The sequence below is a fragment of the Natator depressus genome, chromosome 5, assembly GCF_965152275.1.
Source record: "Natator depressus isolate rNatDep1 chromosome 5, rNatDep2.hap1, whole genome shotgun sequence".
Lineage (NCBI taxonomy): Eukaryota > Metazoa > Chordata > Testudines > Cheloniidae > Natator > Natator depressus.
This window is the reverse complement of record NC_134238.1, coordinates 2345733-2366915: the sequence shown is the minus strand read 5'-3', so window position 1 is coordinate 2366915 and position 21183 is coordinate 2345733. Positions and strand designations below refer to the sequence as shown.

Genomic DNA, 21183 nt, shown 5'->3' with positions numbered 1-21183 from the left:
TGAAGCGAATACTCACCAACAACCACATACCACACAACAGAACCACTAACCCAGGAACCTATCCTTGCAACAAAGCCCGTTGCCAACTGTGCCCACATATCTATTCAGGGAACACCATCACAGGGCCTAACAACATCAGCCACACTATCAGAGGCTCGTTCACCTGCACATCCACCAATATGATATATGCCATCATGTGCCAGCAATGCCCCTCTGCCATGTACATTGGTCAAACTGGACAGTCTCTACGTAAAAGAATAAATGGACACAAATCAGATGTTAAGAATTATAACATTCATAAACCAGTCGGAGAACACTTCAATCTCTCTGGTCACGCAATCACAGACATGAGGGTCGCTATCTTAAAGCAAAAAAACTTCAAATCCAGACTCCAGCGAGAAACTGCTGAATTGGAATTCATTTGCAAATTGGATACTATTAATTTGGGCTTGAATAGAGACTGGGAGTGGCTAAGTCATTATGCAAGGAAGCCTATCTCCCCTTGTTTTTTTCCTACAACCCCCCCCCCCCCCAAGACATTCTGGTTAAACTTGGATTATTGCTGTGCACATTGTAAGATGAGCTATTGCCAGCAGGAGAGTGAGTTTGTGTGTGTGGTTTTTGGAGGGGTGTGTGTGTGTGTGTGGGGGGGTGGCGGTGGTGAGAAAACCTGGATTAGTGCTGGAAATGACCCACCTTGATTATCATGCGCATTATAAAGAGAGGTTTCAAAGAGGGATGGGCTATTACCAGCAGGAGAGTGAGTCTGTATGTGTGTCTGTGGGGGGGGCGGGGGGAAGGGTGAGAAAACCTGGATTTGTGCTGGAAATGGCCCTCCCTTGATGATCACTTTAGATAAGCTGTTACGAGCAGGACAGTGGGGTAGGAGGAAGTTTTGTTTCATGGTCTCTGTGTGTATATAATGTCTTCTGCAGTTTCCACAATATGCTACGCATCCGATGAAGTGAGCTGTAGCTCACGAAAGCTCATGCTCAAATAAACTGGTTAGTCTCTAAGGTGCCACAAGTACTCCTTTTCTTTTTTCTTTTCACCTTCTTTCAATGTGACTAGTTTGGAATGTGAGGAGGTGACCATTCGCTTCCCAGCTTATGGCTGCCTCTGCTGCTTAGCCAAAGGCCTTAGCCTAAGCACAGGGCCTCAAACTGTCACAGTAAGAGAAGGCCCTTACACCGGCAGACAGTGATTTTGATTCTTTCTTTTGTACCTCTATAACTAGCCAAGTGATAAGAATACACCTAAATTCTTAGAGTATAGGCCTTTACAGACAGACCTGAATATCTATATCCTAACAAGAAAAGGAGTACTTGTGGCATCTTAGAGACTAACCAATTTATTCGAGCATGAGCTTTTGTGAGCTACAGCTCACTTTTCACTCACGAAAGCTTATGCTCAAATAAATTGGTTAGTCTCTAAGGTGCCACAAATACTCCTTTTCTTTTTGCGAATACAGACTAACACGGCTGTTACTCTGAAATATATCCTAACACTGTTCCTGAAATGCAGCCGCCTGGAGAGTAGATCAAGGCAGCTGGTTAACACAGCACAGCAACACCAGACAGCAGCGTAGGCCAGGAAGGGCAGGATCCATATCCCCATGGAGAGCTGGTGTGGGAGGGGGATGTGTTAGCTGCATTTCCATCTTCCTATCTCCATTGGCAGCTGGCCAGAACACCAGGTTTAGCACCTGTCTTGTGTGCAAAGTGCCCTGTGACTTGCAGTGCTTGGGGGAGGGGGCAGTGCCTTGCTTTTAGGTCTCCTCTAAAAGAGGATGAGAATGCCCCTGACTAGCAAAGCAGCCCCCCACTGTGCAGCTAGGCAGGGTGGGGAGTGGGGCTGGAGGCCCCAGTCTCAGCCCATCCTGCGCCAGAGGCTGGAAACACCCCAGTTCCAGCCCCATGTCATGCTGCCATTCTGTGTGGCGTCTGGCCAGGTCGGACCCACTGCTGGCCGGCTCCCTGACTAACTGCGCTGCTAGGCAGCCAGTGAGCCCCGCTGCCCTGCCTGGGAACCGAGAGCCTGGCCACAGCCCCTGAGCGGCTGCTGGGGTGGCAGCCCTGCTTAGAAGCCCAGCCCCCACAGCAGCTCAGCAGCTGCTCAACGTGTACCGCACCTGTCGCGCGCTTGCCCTTGTTCCAGCCCCTGCTCCCCTCATGGCTTCGATCCATGGCTTACAGCTCCTGCTTACTCCCAGCTCCGGCCTCTGCTTCTGTCCCTCTGGTAACGACCCTCAGCTTGTGTCCTGGACTTTGCCCACCCTGGACCCATCTCTAAACCAGTAGGCCAATCTCTTGCTTCCACCACTAGGCCTGACTGCCCACAGCCAGTTGGCTACACATTCGTCCTGTCCTCTGTAAAGGGTATCTATGGCTTGTGTGAGGCTCCTGGCCTTGGACACTCAGGCTACAGGGTGCCTGAAAAATTCCTCACTTGAGCCAAGCCTGGGATGGTTCCTTTCTTTCCAGTGTCACTCATCTAGACACTGGCCCGGTCTGAGGCTCAGACTTAAAGGCCAGACAGGACCATCATGATCATCTAGTCTGACCTCCTGCACACCACAGGCCATGGAACCTCGCCCACCACTTCCGATAACAGACCCCCAACCTCTGGCTAAATTACAGATGTCCTCAAACCAAGGTTTAAAGATTTCAAGTTACAGAGAATTCACCATTTATTCTAGTTCAAACCAGCAAGTGACCCATGCCTCACACTGGAGAAGGAGGCAAAACACCTCCAAGGTCTCTGCCAATCTGAGCTGGGGGGAAATTCCTTCCTGACCCCAAATCTGGGGACCAGTTAGACCCTGAGCATGTCAGTGAGACCCACCAGTCAGACACCTGGGAAAGAATTCTCTGCAGTAACTCAGAGCCCTCCCCAGCCAGCGTCCCACCGCCAGCCGTTAGCAGTCGCAGGTGGGCCATAGGCCATTGTAGGCAACCTCATCATCCCATCCTCTCTGTAAACTTATCAAGTTCACTCTTAAAACAAGGTAAGTTTTTCACCCCAACTACTCCCTTTGGAAGGCTGTCCCAGAACATCACTCCTCTGATCAGCTCCGGCGCCACTCTGTACCTGCCTGAGGCTTGCAGTTTGGGGGGGCAATGCCACCCTCTGGCTCCCAAACTATGCCCACGTTAAAAAGTGTGTGTGGGGGCGTGACTCCATGGCCCCCCTGGTTCTGGAACCGGTGGCCCACCCACTTCTACAAAGGTTCTGGAGTCCTTGTCTGGTGGCTGCAGTTCTACTCCTCATTCTGTTTTGCTGCATTCCCTCTCCCTGCATCAGCTTTCCTATCTGTAAAGTGGGACTCGGACTCAGCGAAGAGCCACGAGAATGATCAAAGAGACTGAGCTCCTTGTGTCTATTGAGCTTAAGAAAGAGAAGGTTTAGGGGTGACTTGATCACAGTCTACAAATACCTACACAGGGAACAAATATTTGATAATAGGCTTTTCAGTCTAGCAGAGGAAGGTCTAACCCAAGCAATGGCTGGAAGTTGAAGCTAGACAATTCAGACTGGAAATAAGGTGCATCTGTTTAAGAGTGAGAGTAATTAATGGCTGGAACAATTTCCTATGGGTCACAGTGAATTCTCCATCCCTGGCAATGTTTAAATCAAGACAGGAGATTTTTCTAATAGCTCTGCTCCAGGAATTATTGTGGGGGCAGGTCTCTGGCCCGTGCTATGCAGCGGATCAGACAGGGTGATCGCAAGGGTCCCTTCTGGCCTTGGAATCTCTTATCTCTACAAGCGCTTGGACTACCACAGACGTGCTAAGTGTTGTTAGGGTGGGTGCTTTCTCCTAGATTTACAATTGTCTCCCCCATTCGGCCCACTCACCTCCCTGCCTCTGTCTCCATAGCCTGAGCATTGTCAGTGCACCAGCTCCGCTACACAAGAGGCTCTTCTTGGCTAGATGTTGATGATGCACTCAGCGTTTAATAAAGTCACCTGCGCCGAGTGGAGACAGCAACAGAGTCCAGAGCCCTCTCAGGAACTGTGGCATGTGAGACTGCAGCAGGACAGGGCAGAGTGTGGAATGAGGTTTGAATGGTTGCTGTTAATCAAAACCTTAAAATCCTGGAAGCAAAGCAGCAGCGGCACAGAGCGGGGATGGGGACAGGGCTGCTCCCGTCTCTTCATAGCCCGGCATGACACAGGTGTCTAGTTTCTGAATCTGTCTCTTGAAGATAGTTTTTCCCCCAGGCTGCAGGCTGTGAATAGGAACCTGCTCCAGCTTTAACAGGAGGCTCTGGGGAGAAGAAACATCAGCAGTTATTTGGTCTTAAACCTGGGGCATGGTGCTACTCAAGGAAGATGCCAAGGCCAGAGGGGGCCCAGGAGAAACAGAGACAGGGGGCAGACTGGGAGGAGGAGTTCCATTAACGGCCACTGGTAAGAGGTTTTTGATGGGTGGCATTCCACCCAGGAGAGAGACACTTACAGTCTAATGCTCACCTGAGCAGTGGTGACATATTCCAGCCAGGACCTGGCAGCGGAGCGTGAGCAGGTGCAGTTACAGACACACGCACATACGCATCCCCACTGTCGCACACGTGCACAGACATGCCTGAATATGCATGTGCCCTGAGCATGCCTGCATGCAACACACACCCCCCCGTGCGCACAGACACGCGCGTGCGCAGTCACGGACACACCTATGCACACACATGCACGTGCTAACACTACAGCAGATACCAGCTGGCTTATGGAACAGGAGGTCTCATCACAGATCAACTCCACAAGGCATTTAGCCTCCCCTAACCTAAACCTGGGACCCAGTGGGCTTTATTCTGAACTTTGGGCTGCCCTGGGGTCGTGGTCACCCTGGCTCTCTGGTGCCGGTGCTTCCCTAGCACCTACGCACCTCACGACTCTTTCCACAAGTCACTCCCTGACGAAGGGAAACAGCAGCAGGCACCTCTCTCCCTGGGTGGCTGCAGCCCTTGCTCCGGTTGTGCCGAGTCCCCATGTGACTGCCCTTCATTTCAGCGAACACACTCAATCCCCTGCTCAGAGCCAGAAAGGATTGAGAATTAAACACCACAGAAATCCCCGCCAGCTGCCCCGGCTGGGGCTCCCTTGATTTGCCTCCTCATCTCTGTGCACCCCAAGCACCGGAGAGAATGAGGTCACAGTGACGGGAGGCAGGAGGCTCAGCCGTGCCACTCCCAGACCCAGGGATGATCACCGGCTATGGGAAGCATCCCACAAATCTGGCCCTCTCCGCTGATCACAATGGCCCCTTTTGGCCTTAAAATTTACGAACTGCTGCCATGCAGGGTGCAGCCCACAGCAGACCGGGGGGACAGGAGCCCTTGGGGGTGGGGCAGAGTGCACCCCTTTGAGCCCTGGATCTCTGCTGCTTCTTTTGCGCGGCTACAGACAGGGTGGGTCGGGGAGGCTGGTGGAGCCAGAACCACTCAGCTCCCTGGGCCAGCGCCAGCACTGTGGGAAGGCACAGAGCTCCCAGCGCAGGGGCCCAGGCTGTCTCTAAGGCTGCATCTACACTGCCTGCAGCACGGGGCGCTTTCCCTGCACTCGGACAGCAGTGCGGACGCGTGGGCCAGGGCGTCCGCATGGACAGTCAGTGCACGGCTGTTGCCAGGGTCATAGAATCACAGAATCCCAGGGCTGGAAGGGACCTCAGGAGGTCATCTAGTCCAACCCCTGCTCAAAGCAGGACCAATCCCCAACTCAATCATCCCAGCCAGGGCTTTGTCAAGCCGGGCCTTAAAAACCTCTAAGGATGGAGATTCCACCACCTCCTTAGGGAACCCATTCCAGTGCTTCACCACCCTCTTAGTGAAATAGTGTTTCCTAATATCCAACCTAGACCTCCCCCACTGCAACTTGAGACCATTGCTCCTTGTTCTCTCATCTGCCACCATGGAGAACAGCCAAGCTCCATCCTCTTTGGAACCCCCCTTCAGGTAGTTGAAGGCTGCTATCAAATCCCCCCTCACTCTTCTCTTCTGCAGACTAAATAAGCCCAGTTCCCTCAGCCTCTCCTCGTAAGTCATGTGCCCCAGCTACCTAATCATTTTCGTTGCCCTCCACTGGACTCTCTCCAATTTGTCCACATCCCTTCTGTAGTGGGGGGCCCAAAACTGGACACAGTACTCCAGGTGTGGCCTCACCCCTGAATAGAGGGGAACGATCACTTCCCTCGATCTGCTGGCAATGCTCCTACTAATACAGCCCAATATGCCGTTAGCCTTCTTGGCAACAAGGGCACACTGCTGACTCATATCCAGCTTCTCATCCACTGTAACCCCTAGGTCCTTTTCTGCAGAACTGCTGCTGAGCCAGTCGATCCCTGGCACCACCACATCATCACTGGTATTTTAAGCTGCGCTAGGGCGGGGACAGCTAGCATAGGCGTCCTTCCCTTGCGACAATCACCCCTTGTGCTGCTGTGCAGACTGACAGGCTGAGGCAGGCTCACACAGACTCAGCCCAGTGCAGGCTGCACTTCCCATGAACCCAGGGCCGTGCCTGAGGTGTACACAATAGAACAGATCACAGCTGCCCTCCCTCCAGGGAGCTCCCTCCTTGGCTTGCGGCGTATCCTGGTCAGGCTTGGATGAAGAGGTAGCACCCTAGCTACCCCCCTGCCTGCACACAACCCCTAGCTACTACCTGCCTGCACCCTGAGCTACCCCCTGCCCGCACCCAGCCCCTAGCTACTCCCCTGCCCGCACCCTGAGCTACCCCCCTTGCCCGCACCCAGCCCCTAGCTACCGCCTCCCTGCACCCTGAGCTACCCCCCTGTCCACGCACAGTCCCTAGCTACCCCCTGCACCCTAAGCTACACCCCTGTCTGCACACACAGTCCCTAGCTACCCGCTCCCTGCACCCTGAGCTACCCCTCTGCCCGCAGACAGCCCTTTTGTGGTGGTGATTTTACTTGTTTCCATGAGCTCTTATCAGAGAGGACGGTGGCCAGGTGGCTACTGGCAACAGATTCACTACATACAGCTCCCAAAAACTATGTTGGGGTGGCCAGAGTGTAGCCCACAGGCCCAATCCAGCCCATTGATTTCTACAAGGTGGTTCACTGGCCCCCTGACCTGGGAGGGGCAGTCTGTAAGGACTACAGGCCCCAGAACACCAGCAACGCCGCACCTTGATCTGAGCACTGGCCCCGGGGTTCAAGTGGCTGCCCGCAGAGAGGACTGCAGCGGTGACCTCTTCCATTTTAGTTAAGTTAGGTGCGGCTGGCAGGCCCTTTTAGCTACGTGAAAACCCAGGGCTCAAGACAAGACAAGTTCTTACCCAGGGCTCAAGACAATGAGCTTGTCCTCCTCTCATAGGGAACTCCATTGAAAGCTAAAATCGCTAGCATGCTCTCCTGCCAGCCCGGACGTGGCAGCAAAAGTGCGTAGAGAGAAGAGACCCTCCTAAAGTCAGAAAAAAGAGCAAAAGCCTAACACCTGGGGTGTGGGTCTGGTACCACTACAAATGGGTTAAAATTCAGCCACCTGTTTGACTGGCCGCGCGGGGACAGGCATGGAACGACAGGAGTGGTCCACAGGAGAAAGCAGTGCCTCTCCCCCCAATCACTCCTTTGTTTTCTAGAGAAGTTTGATCTTTGCTTTTCACCTTTGTGACCCCTGTGAGAGCAGCGAATGCTCAGAGAGCGTTCTGCGGTCAGGGGACAATGCGAGGTTGCTAGTTCTTTTGGAGTTCCAGCTTTCTGGGACTTCCCTCTTGGCTGCATTTGCCTCCCGTCTTTCTGCTTTGGCAGGGCTCTTGGGGACAATGGGATTAGCAAAGGGCTCGCTCCGGCCCCTCTAGTCCGGTTCAGCTTTCCTGCAGGTGTTGCTGCCAGGAGGACAACTTCCACTTTCACTCAGCAAGAGGAAATTAGATCAGTGGATTTCACGGCACTGGGAAAGCACAACAAATGGGACCTTTATCTCTGTCAAAGGTCAGACAACACAACTGAGATAAAGACCAGAGCGTAGAGAAACACACGCAGACTCTAAGGATAGGCACAATGTAGAGACTATTAACTATTCCCACACCCCAGCCTATGGCACAGACCCAGCATCATGTGATCTGTTACTCAGATGTCTCTGGGACTGCTGCACAGATCCTCACTCTGTTACCCTGAAGTTCCTGGAATAATTTGTCATGGGGTATGTCGGGGGTTTACTCACTCCTGGATGCCCCGGGTGGCTGCATCTGGGGATTAGCTCTGCCTGGTCTGACACCCTCTTCCTTCAGTTGCTTGCATCACTGCCCCTCCTGTTCTCTAGGAGTCACAGTGCTTCCTCTTCATGGCTTGGCCCTCCAGCTTTCCTCTTCTGGGGGTAACACAGTCTCACCGGCACGCTGTCCGGGTGCCATTCCAGGCTGTCTTCCGAATCAGTACTGCCCCTTTCCCAGGGGCTAGTAAGGGAACCAAGACCCACCCACTGCTCTGGATGCCAGCCCAGGGACCCTACAATCAGCAGTCAAGGTCTGCACCATCTCAATCTTCATGGCCATTTCCCTGGGCTTCTTCCTACTCCACCTTCTGCAGGCTTTCTTCTCCACCACCCCTCTAGGCAAACCCCTGCCCTCAGGGTCAGGGTCCCAGGGCTTCTGTCTCACCCCAGGTTTCCTCCTCTCCTCACTAGGTCCAGAGAGCGACTGCAGCCAGCTCTTCCTGGCTTTACACAAGCACTGCCTATGCCTGCCCAGATGGGCTCCAACACCGTAACACTTACAACTGCCTTCCCCAAACAAGGACACTCCACTAGAGAAGTTAATCACATCATGGAACGAGCCACCTAAATACCCCAAGAGAACCTGCTTCAAAACAGAAATAACCCCCCTCTGACCATACAACCCTACCTGTCACCTAGCACCCCAGGCCGGGTATCATGAAGCAATTACAACCCATCCTCGATGGGGACCACATCCTGAAAGAAATCTTTCCTGAAGCCCCTCTTCTGGCCCTCAAACACCAGACCAGGAAACACCAACTCAAAGCAGCCCCAGACCCTGACAGAACAGATGTAAAAGCTGCAGACATAACACTCTCCCTCCGCCCTGCAATACACCTTTCAAGATCCATGTGTCCTACACATGCCTATCACAACATGTGGTGTACCTCATCCAGTGCATTAATTGCCCCAACAACAACTATGTGGGTGAAACCAGACAATCACTGTGCTCGCAACAGAACTCTCACAGGAAAATGATAAAAAACAAAACCACCCTGTCACCGGTGGGTGGACACTTCTCACACAGCGATCACTCCATATCTGACCTCTCAGTCCTCATCCTCAAAGGAAACCTCTGCAACACCTTCAAAAGAGGAGCTTGGGAGATTAAATTCGTAACTCTACTAGACGCTAAAAATCACAGACCCGACACTAGATTTATGCTTTATTACAATAATCTATAACCCCCACCCCTGCCATGACTTGAGATGTTAACGGGCCATTTAATATTATTTCAAGGGACCATTCCAGGTGAATTACTTTATGCTTTTTATGTGTGTTAGTCTAAATTCTGTGTGAGCCCAGGGAAGGGGGGCAGGCACAGCTCACCAATACAGGGAGGATGATCTCTAAGCAGACTGGGATTGGTTACTTCGCTGGAGATCAGCGGTTCTCAAACTGCTGTGGGACCCCATTTTAATGGGGTTGCCAGGGCCAGCGTTAGACTCGCTGAGGCCCGGGGCTGAAGCTGAAGCCGAAGCTTCAGACCAGGGCAGCAGGGCTCGGGCTCCGCCCTCCCTGTTCTCTTTTATTAGAGACAGGAAAAGGAGAAAAGACAAAGCCTTTGAAATGTAACTTGTTAAGTGAGGCTTTTATTTTAACATCTTTCTTGCTTTTAGCTGTAGAGAGCTCATGTAGGGGGAACCCTCTGCCTGACCAGCCTTTCAGATGATATTACATCAGATTTTAACTGTCCTCTGCTGGAGGGGGTAGAAAAGGTGAGTTGAGCTGGAGCTGAAGTCCAATCCTTTTCCCTTCAACATACAAGACCAACACACGCAAGAGGGGAGAGAAAAGACAGAAAATGCAGCTGCAGCCTCACCGCTGGAGAGACACAGGCCAAGCACACGGTCTGCGCCGTCTGTGATCTGGCAAACTTGGCCCAGCAGTGGGCTGTGTAAGGGATAGCTTTTAGCTGTCTTTCTGGTCAAGGGCTTGCAGCAGTGTTGCAAAAGATGGAGTTGTCTTGGCAGCTAAGCCAGACTCTTATTAAACAGAGGCAAAAGGAGAGAGAGAGAGAGAGAGAGAGAGAGAGGAGAAATAAGGTAGGAAAATGACACACACAGGAGGGGGTGACAGCCTAAGTTCCCTCTAAGCTGTGCAGCCGGCTATCATGGGCCACGCAGGTGGGGAGATGTGCCTCTCCCCTGGCCCCAGAGCTTTCATGGCCAGGGAAAGGTGCCTCGCCCCAGGCTACTGTGGCAAGAGAGGGCTGGGGTGCATCCTCTCTGCCCGCTGCAGCCCTGGGGCAGCCTGCACCCCAAACCCCTCATCCCTGGCCCCACCCCAGAGCCCACACCCCCAGCCAGAGCCCTCACCCCCCCCAGCACTCCAACCCTCTGCCCCAGCCCTGAGCCCCCTCCTGCACCCCAAACCTCTCAGCCCCACCCCCACCACACATCACCTCCATATTGGTGCATATAACAAAATTCATTCCACACATGGACGTAACTGCCAGCAGGGCCTAAAGCTCATGTCCCACGCATAGCCATCGTCTTCTGCTCGTGCCGGTGGGTGCTTGACCCCCCTCTGCCTCTAGCCCCACCCTGACTCCACCCCGGCCCCAACCCCTCCCCCATTCCAAACCCTTCCCCGAAGTCCCTGCCCCAACTCTGCCCCCTCCCTACCTCTATTCCCACTCCTTCCCCAAATCCCTGCCCCGGCCCTGCCTCTTCCCCACCTCCTCCCCTGAGCATGCCACATTCCCACTCCTCCCCCCTCCCTTCCGGAGCTTGCTATGCTGCTAAACAGCTTGGTGGTGGCAAGCACTGGGAGGTAGGCGGCGGACCGGAGACGCGGCACACTCGGGGAGGAGGTGGAGGCAGAGGTGAGGTGGGGAGGGGAGCTTGGCTGCCGGTGGGTGCAGAGCACCCACTAATTTTCCCCCTTGGGTGCTCCATCCCCAGAGCACCCACGGAGTCGGCGCCTATGTTCCCAGGTGCTGTTCAGGATTTAGCTGAAGCTGATGAATGTGGCGATGTCATCAGTTCCCTCTGTCTGGCCCAGTGAGGTCAGGGTCCCTTTCAGGGGCAGGACAATGAAGGGCTGGGAGTCTCCTGGGAAATCCCAGGGTCCCCTGATGGTAAAGCATGCACCGCCCAGTCCACTCATCCCACTGCTGCCACATGACCAGTGTCCTAGAACAGGTGACAGCCTCATCCCCTTAAAAGTAACCAATCAAAACACATGTGGGTGATTTCATCTGCAAACATTCCCTCCTATTTCTAGACTCTTTCAGCTCATTGGCATGGCAACTCCTGTCTCTGCAGGAGCCTTGCAGTCCCCTTATCACACTTCAAGTTAAACAATCCACTTTGGACCAGTCTGTTTTCTCCCACTTTTGCTGACTTTCGTAAACGGTAACAGGCTAGTTGGACTTCTCTTACTGTGGACAGTGCAGAGTACAGAGCTCTGCACAACAGGAGAAAAAACATCTCATGCCCTTTTCTTGCTGCTTTACAATGAATAAAGAAGGCCTGAAAGGTCAAGGTTTTCTCCTCCTTATTTCATACATTCGACACCCTGGCCTTGCCTGCCCTACTTTTCCCAGGGGACTGCCCAGATGACTCAACTAGGTCTGGTATGGCAGCAGGGGGTCAGTGGCAGTGAAGCCTGAGAAACGGAGGAGGGAAGAGGGGGGTCGCTCATTTAAAACGTTGCTTTTTGTATTTGTTTTTGCTAACACGTTTCACTCAAAGGCCGAGCAAACAGTTTGAAGACAAGGTCCCAAATTCACCCAGTACAGTCACCTTTAAGGACACTTATTACTGAATTGCAATAACGCCCAAGAGCCCTCATCATGGGCCAGGACCCCATTGTGCTGGGTTCTGTGCAAACAAGACAAAAAGATCGCCCTTGCCTGTAAGATCTTACTTGGAAATATCCTGCTGAAAATTTCAAAAGGATCATATTTTCCAACAGACCTTGCTTTGGCTGGATCTCAGACTTACACAGATGTTACAGGGTTAAATTCATCTGGGTAACTGAAGTGTGGTGCACAGACCTCTTCAATGCTGAGCTGCAGCCCACAGAAACGACAGATTCCACCTTGCAATGCTGCATCTTCTTCTGAACAGCGTGTGGGGACTAGTTTTCACAAACTCTGACCCAGTATTTAAGTCGATGACCGCTACAATCTGCATGTGGAAAAAATGCAGGATGATGTACTCATGTCATGTGAGGGTGATGAACTAATTTCCAATCCCTTAGCAACTAAGGAGGATGTTAAATAGCACCTACGAGGGATAATAATTTCCCAGTCAGATGGCCTAGAAAACTTGTACCAAGAGTCCTAAAAGAGTTGACTGATATCACCTCTGGCCTCTGATGTTAATTTATAAGAAAACTTGGAATCCTGGGGAAACTCCAAAAGACTGGAAGAGTGTGAATGTTGTGCCAATATTCAAAAAGAGCAAGTGGGATGACATGGGTAACTACAGGCCAGTTAACCTGACATCAATCCTGGGCAAAATGGAAACACTACTTACTCCTGACAGAATTCTGCATCCCTGCGAGGGCGCAGAATTCATAGGGCCCACATACTTCTGTGCCCCCCACCCCTGCCACCGCACAGAAAAATGCAAAAAAAAAGAAGGAAAAGAGTCTGCCAGGGGACATGCACCTCTTCCACAGCAACCCAGGCAGCGTGTCTGTTCCAGCGTGCCTGGAGCAGCTGCAGAGACAGAGGATAAAACCCGGTGAAAGTTTTAAGGCTCCTACATTGCCAGCATGATGTAAAGGAGCCTTATTACAAATGACAGGAAGGGAATCCTCAGCTAGGAAGATCTGTGCGCTTTCTCACTTTTTTCCTGTGCCAAAGTGGCACAATGGGGTTAGATTACAGCTCAGGATTTAGGTTACTTACCCATTAAAAGAAAAAAGAAAAAAAAAAAAAGGACTTTTGAGGGCAAATAAAACATTTACCAAGCAGTCAATAAAATGTCAGAACAATCAGAACTAAGCACTTCCCAGAGTACCCAACCAGGTCCAGGATGATGATGAGCAAAACTGTATGCCTCGTGTGAAAGTCTGAGCAATTTTAAATAACATTCAAGTTTTTTTCTGAGGGTGGGAGGTGGCTGTCTGGTGTTCTGTACTGTAATATAAATGAAAATCCAGGATTAGAATCATAGAAGATCAGGGTTGGAAGGGACCTCAGGAGGCCATCGAGTCCAACCCCCTGCTCAAAGCAGGACCGATCCCCAACTAAATCATCCCAGCCAGGGCTTTGTTAAGCCTGACCTTAAAAACTTCTAAGGAAGGAGAGTCCACCACCTCCCTAGGTAACCCATTCCAGTGCTTCACCACCCTCCTAGTGAAAAAGTTTTTCCTAATATCCAACCTACACCTCCCCCACTGCAACTTGAGACCATTACTCCTTGTTCTGTCATCTGCCACCACTGAGAACAGTCTAGAGCCATCCTCTTTGGAACCCCCTTTCAGGTACTTGAAAGCAGCTATCAAATCCCCCCTCATTCTTCTCTTCCGCAGACTGGGAACAATCCCAGTTCCCTCAGCCTCTCCTCATAAGTCATGTGATCCAGTCCCCTAATCATTTTTGTTGTCCTCCGCTGGACTCTTTCCAATTTTTCCACATCCTTCTTGTAGTGTGGGGCCCAAAACTGGACACAGTACTCCAGATGAGGCCTCACCAATGTCGAATAGAGGGGAACGATCACGTCCCTCGATCTGCTGGCAATGCCCCTACTTATACATCCCAAAATGCCATTGGCCTTCTTGGCAACAAGGGCACACTGTTGACTCATATCCAGCTTCTCATCCACTGTAACCCCTAGGTCCTTCTCTGCAGAACTGCTGCCGAGCCATTCGGTCCCTAGTCTGTAGTGGTGCATGGGATTCTTCCGTCCTAAGTGCAGGACTCTGCACTTGTCCTTGTTGAACCTCATCAGATTTCTTTTGGCCCAATCCTCTAAATTGTCTAGGACCCTCTGTATCCTATCCCTACCCTCCAGCGTATCTACCACTCCTCCCAGTTCAGTGTCATCTGGAAACTTGCTGAGGGTGCAATCCACACCATCCTTCAGATCATTTATGAAGATATTGAACAAAACCGGCCCCAGGACCGACCCTTGGGGCACTCTTCTTGATACCGGCTGCCAACTAGACATGGAGCCATTGATCACTACCCGTTGAGCCCGACAATCTAGCCAACTTTCTATCCACCTTAGATTAGAACTGGAATGCAAGGTATTAGTTATAAAGAGTATGTAACTTAACTTTCATGTGTTTAGGAAATCACAGAATCATAGAAGATAAGGGTTGGAAGAGACCTCAGGAGGTCATCTAGTCCAACCCCCTGCTCAAAGCAGGACCAACCCCAACTAAATCATCCCAGCCAGGGCTTTGTCAAGCCGGGCCTTAAAAACCTCTAAGGATAGAGATTCCACCACCTCCCTAGGTAACCCATTCCAGTGCTTCACCACCCTCCTAGTGAAATAGTGTTTCCTAATATCCAGCCTACACCTCCCCCACTGCAACTTGAGACCATCGCTTCTTGTTCTGTCATCTGCCACCACTGAGAACAGCTGAGTTCCATCCTCTTTGGAAGTCCCTTTCAGGTAGTTGAAGGCTGCTATCAAATCCCCCTCACTCTTCTCTTCTGCAGACTAAATTAAGCTCAGTTCCCTCAGCCTCTCCTCATAAGTCATGTGCCCCAGCCCCCTAATCATTTTCGTCGCCCTCCACTGGACTCTCTCCAATTTGTCCACATCCCTTCTGTAGTGGGGGGCCCAAAACTGGACAGAGTACTCCAGGTGTGGCCTCACCAGTCCTGAATAGAGGGGGAATAATCACTTCCCTCGATTTGCTGGCAATGTTCCTACTAATACAGTCCAATACGCCATTGGCCTTCTTGGCAACAAGGGCACACTGCTGACTCCTATCCAGCTTCTCGTTCACTGTAATCCCCAGGTCCTTTTCTGCAGAACTGCTGCTTAGCTAGTCGGTCCCCAGCCTGTAGCAGTGCATGGGATTTTTCCTTCCTAAGTGCAGGACTCTGTGCTTGTCCTTGTTGAACCTCATCAGATTTCTTTTGGCCCAATACTCCAATTTGTCTAGGTCACTCTGGACCCTATCCCTACCCTCCAGCATATCTACTTCTCCCCCAATCTTAGTGTCATCTGCGAACTTGCTGAGGGTGCAATCTATCCCATCATCCAGATCACTGATAAAGATGTTGAACAAAACTGGCCCCAGGACCGACCCCTGGGGCACTACGCTTGATACCTGCTGCCAACTAGACATCGAGCCATTGATCACTGTTAGGATATAGATATTCAGGTCTGTCTGTAAAGGCCTATACTCTAAGAATTTAGGTGTATTCTTATCACTTGGCTAGTTAGAGAGAGATAAAAGAAAGAATCAAAATCACTGTCTGCCGGTGTAAGGGCCTTCTCTTACTGTGATAGTCTGAGGCCCTGTTCTTAGGCTAAGGCCTTTGGCTAAGCAACAGGCAGACATAAACTGGGAAGCGACAGGTCACCTCCTCACATTCCAAACTAGTCACATTGAAAGAAGGTGCTATTGGGCAGTTAGGAATACAATCCTGTCCTGATAGTGCCTATCACCTCCAGAGAAAGGGAAGTGCCTAGAAAATGTAAAAGGAAACTTAGTTTGATAGCATCCTGTCTGGCAAGAACTCACTTATCAATAGCTGGGATGTGAAATCCTCACTTCTGTATTGTTTTGTCATTATAGTTCCCACTTTGCTATTGTTTGTCTGTATAATCTCTGTCTGGTTCTGTGATTGTTCCTGTCTGCTGTATAATTAATTTTGCTGAGTGTAAACTAATTAAGGTGGTGGGATATAATTGGTTACATAATCATGTTACACTATGTTAGGATTGGTTAGTTAAATTTCAGGAAAATGATTGGTTAAAGTACAGCTAAGCAGAACTCAAGTTTTACTATATAGTCTGCAGTCAATCAGGAAGTGAGGGGGTGGGTGTGTGGGTGGGGGAGATAAAAACAGGGAATAGGGGTAAGGAAATTGGAACCATGTTTTGCTAAAAGGGGAAATGGGAACAGGGAATGTGGGTAAGGAAATTGGAATCATGTTTGCTAAGGGCAGGAATGGAACAGGGACACAGGTGTAAGGCTCTGTGGTGTCAGAGCTGGGAAGGAGGATACTAAGGAAGGAAACTGGAATCATGCTTGCTGGAAGTTCACCCCAATAAACATCGAATTGTTTGCACCTTTGGACTTTGGGTAGTGTTGCTCTCTGTTCATGCGAGAAGGACCAGGGAAGTAAGTGGGTGAAGGAATAAGCCCCCTAACAATCACTACTCATTGAGCCCGACAATCTAGAGTGGGGTGCCTAGAGTCAGGCATCCTAGTCAGCGTTTTGGCACCTAAGAGACCAAATTCTCAGAGGTGCTGAGCCCTCATAACCCCCATTGGCATTCATGGATCTGGATGCCTGACAGTAAGCACCCACGTTAGCAAACACTGGCCTGGCCTTGGCCACTGAGCGTTGGATGGCCCGTCTATACCAACGGAAAGATAGGAATTAAAGCTCTAGTAAAATAGAATTCCTGGGCCTATTGCTCCTAGTGCTGTTTGTACAGCGAGAGCGGTCCAAGATACAGGAATGCACAAGCTTTGTAGCACCACAAAGACACAACTGCTATTAAAGGAGCATCCCAACATCACCGGGGTGAGGGCCACATTGGCTCCACATGATGTGTAATAACAGGGTTGTGCAGCTGCCCTCATTTGTAACGCAGAGGTGCAGCCTGTGGGAAGTATGAGTCCCAACATGCAACAAGGGCCAGACTGGCCAGACCGCGATGGAGGATCACATGCTTGGATCTGTAGTTTACACAAACTATAGACCATGCTGTGGAGTTCATAGGTCAGACACAGCTCATAAACTGCTCCCGGCTAACCGCTGGATACTTGCGTTATATTGTGTTACCTGAAAGACTCCTGTCGTGAGATCAACAGCAGCGGCAGGAAGTGAAGGTTCCTGCCCCAGTGCAGGTAAGCCCTGTGTTTTTGGAGTTTAAGATAATTGCACTGGGAAGAGTAAAATTCTGTTGACTCAAACCTGAATGGCTAAGAGTCGTCTTTTGCTACCAAGCAGTTGTAATGCAAAGGTCAGCTCCTATGCAAGCCACTCCATTATGTTAACAGGTTTTCTCCCGAGATGAAAGGAGCTGCTCTTGCCCAGACTTTTGGAGGAGAGATTCATAATCCAAAGGCAGGCAGACTGCCTTGTGTATCTATCTTCTATAGCCATTGTATCAGAATGCCTCACCATCTCTCACGTATTTACCCTCAGCACCCCAGAGAGGCAGGGAAGTGGTGTTGTCTCCATTGTACAGATGAGGAATTGAAGCACAGAGAGTAAGTGACACAGGGAGTGTATGGTGGAGTGGGAATTTAACCTGGGTCTCCTGAGGCTCAGCTCAGTGGCCTAAGCACCATCCTTCCTCCCAACGTCACAAACTGAGCAGTGTTTGGTCTGGGAAATATCCAGATGGGAGAACTAGAAGGCAAAAACCAGCTGCTACAGGTCACAGAGCCATCTGGATCATTTGATAAACTGAGTGCAAGCAAACATGCATTTTAATATAGCTAAACGGAAATGCATACACCTAGAGACAAAGAATGCAGACCACGGGGGACTGAATCCTGGGAGGCAGGGACTCCCAAGAACTGGTGCTCCTGGAGGATAGTCAGCTGAACATGAGCTCCTAGCTCGGATGCTGTGGCCAAAAGTGCTACTGTGATCCTTGGAAGCATGAACAGGGGAATCTCAAGCAGGAGCAGAGAGTTTATTGTAATCTCTGCATTTGGCACTGGGGTGACTTGGCTGGAATCAGTGTCCACCTGAGCACACCATTGTGGCCAGGAGTGCCTCTGCTGTGCCCTGCCTGTTTCCCACTTCCCCAGACTCCATGGTCTCTTTCAGCCACAGCCCTGCATAGGGTCTGGGTATTTATTAAATGAACAAAGTTCTCAAACAAACACAAAACCGTCCATTCGCTCTTTCCCAGGCTCCAGCGACCCGCTGCACCTCCCTCACTGCAGGAGCTTCCCGCTGCCTTTTCCCCTGGGACCATCTGATGCAACCCAGATGTGGCTTGTCCTGTGTAATCAGGGCTGGCTTAGCCCCAGGCTCTCTAGCCCACTGGCAAGCCACCCTGTTACACATCCCTTCTTGCCTGGGAATCTAGCTATGGCTGAGGCTTCAGTAAAGGCTGCCCTTCCCTCTGATTTAGCACTGAACTAATGGCGCAGGGTGCTGTTCTGAAGAGCTGGAGTGTTAAGCCCAGTGTTTTGGTCAAACTGCAACAGAGAACTACATACATTCTGCCTCCCTGCACTTCCATTTGTCTACGTTGGTTTTCACTTACTGGGCTTAGCTGTTGGAGGTGCTATTCTGAATTGGCGGTGATCTACTCTGGAGGAGAGTTCAGTGTTTCAGTGGTTGGTGGAATGATCCATGTGTATAGCGGAGATAGTGTATATCCGTGTGGAGAGGCCTTTGAGGTCCTCCGGGTGTGCTAGAAATAGAAGGTTGCATTACTAAATAAATGGGGTAAAAATACCAGCTAAGCGTGCTCATCATTTCCTTCCAATCTGTGAAGTTAAATGAGGGCTGTTTCACAAGATTTCTCTTCCCACAATGCTATTAGTGTTAGTAAACAGTTTAGCTTACATTCAGCACTGAATTCCTGCCAAATGTCATTGGGTGAACGCAAAGGTTTTTCATCTTTAGAGCTTAGCGCAAAAAACTGGTCTGAAATGACTTTTTTGGCAGTTGCATAACAGGAAAAGGGTTTAACAGATGTAAATGCTTTTTGACTTAAAAATAAAGCCTCCTCTGGGATATGTTACATGCCAGGTTTCAGCCTGATCCATTTTTATAATGACAGAGCCATTAAATCCATAAAATAGGGGGTAACGGGGGAGGGGGGGAGAGAAGGAAAGGACAGTTTACCTCAAACCTAATGATAGCTGCACGACAGCTCCTTTAGTAAAGAAACTTTGTCTGGTCTACGCTAGGAAATTAGGCCAGGGTAACTGGCATAGGCAGTGTCTTCACTGAAGCACTACTGTGATGCAATTTTGCCACTATAGTGGTTTATGTGTAGACATACCCTTAGTAAACATGCAGCTGTAAAACAGCGGGCAAAGCAGAGTGGGTGGGTGCCACCTTTTCATAATGAGGATGACTTTTTCAGCAGCAGTTGATCGGGGTCTGGTTGGTCCCAAATGATTAATTATTGCTGCTAGAGAAGATGAAGTGGGATATTGTTATAGGAATGCCAGTGATGAAGAGCCACATGATGAAGGCCAGAAACGTAGGGCTTTTTCTCCCTAAACTATCTGCTCTGCAGCATGCATCTGAGGATCCTACTTAAGACACCTTGGGCTAAATTTAGACTTGGTGTAAGCAAGAGTAACTTTGCTATTCTCACTGCAAATCTGAATTTGGCCCCTTATAGCCAGAGCCGTGTGTGTTGGCAGCAGTCATATTCTGGCCCCTATGGTTACAAAGGAAGCCTTAAAAATGAACCAGAATTACAAGTCACACATAGTTGCTTTCCTGAGTCAGCAGAGTGCCTGAAACAGTAGCTGAAAGAAGCGTGAGCTGCCCAGTTTATCTCACTGGGATGTTAACTCTGAAACCCAAAGAGGACAATTTAAATGTCACCACTGTTAATATTTCACTGCTGGTCACTTTGGCAGAAACATCCAGCTAATGTGCTTCTTCAGCAATCCCAAGCTGCCTTTCGTTCTACCACAGGTGCCAAAAGCCACAACTGCCCCCAACTCAGCTGCCAACACTTCCAGCTTCCCCATGACAACTCCCACACTGCAGTTAAACACAATCAGAGTAAAGATCTGTGGTACACGGAGGACTGAGACGTGTGTGTGTGCACATGCACGCAACCTAAAACGAATTGCATACAAAGTCAATATACATAGGGGACGCTGGGTTGATTGTATTATCTATTTTCATAATTAATACAGTAAAATCCTCCATTTTTTTAGTTTATATGAAGCTACCACAAAATTTCCAGGCTGCTGCACCGGAGCACAAGAGAAACCAGGGGGGTCAGGTAGAGAGTTTAGTCTAGTTTGCTGCAGTAGCGTACACAAGGCCTTGCTTGTAGCTAGGAATGGTCTAGGTCAGCAGTTCTCAAACTGTGGGTCGGGACCTCAAAGTGGGTCATGACCCGATTTTAATGCGGTCACCAGGGCTGGCTTAGACTTGCTGGGGTCTGGGGTTGAAGCCTGAGCCCCACCGCCTGTGACCGAAGCCTGAGCTCCACCACCTGGGGCTGAAGTCCAAGGGGTTCATCCCTGGGCAGCAGGGCTCGGGCTTTGGCTTCAGCCCTGGGCGGCGGGGCTCAGGTTACACGGCCCCTGCCTGGGACTGAAGCCCTCGGACTTCGGTCCTCCTGCGGGTTTGGCCTCTCTGCTCGGGCCAGCAGGCTCAGGAGGGCTCGGGCTTTAGTCCCCCGTCCTGGAGTCATGTGGTAATTTTTGTTGACAGAAGAGACTCACGACGCGATGAAGTTGAGAACCCCTGCTCTAGGTATACTTAATCCTGTCTCAGCGCAGCGGGACAGAATAGATGACCTCTTGAGGTTCCCTCCAGCCAGACGTTACTATGAGCCTAGGAGTTTATAGACTGTGGTTTATCTTTGTGTGGATTTTATGGAGCCAGGATGGGAAAGGTCTTCATTGTTTAAAAAGTATTTCCCAGTTAGGGGAAGCATTTTTTCGTATTGCAGAGTTTGTATTGCTAAATAATGCCACCTTGTGTGAGAGCAAATCTGGGATTGGGCGACTCATGGGAGGGACACAAAGCGGGGCACCAGCTAAAGGGGGGCACGTGACCTCCCCATGACTCCTCCTCATCTCGCCCCCAGCCTGGGCCTCTGCGCTCTCCCCAGCCCATGTTACCACAGGT

General features: G+C 50.6%; 1 long non-coding RNA gene across 1 annotated transcript in view; it reads right to left on the bottom strand.

Annotated features, from left to right (window-relative positions):
• Nucleotides 1–21183, bottom strand: part of LOC141988033 (uncharacterized) — a 40820-nt gene that overhangs the window by 4298 nt on the left and 15339 nt on the right. Inside the window, exons 2-4 of the long non-coding RNA XR_012639633.1 lie at nt 12185–12370; nt 4886–5027; nt 3859–4270 (exon numbers count right to left, since the gene is read on the bottom strand). This is a non-coding gene — a long non-coding RNA (uncharacterized LOC141988033). The remainder of the gene's footprint in view (nt 1–3858; nt 4271–4885; nt 5028–12184; nt 12371–21183) is intronic.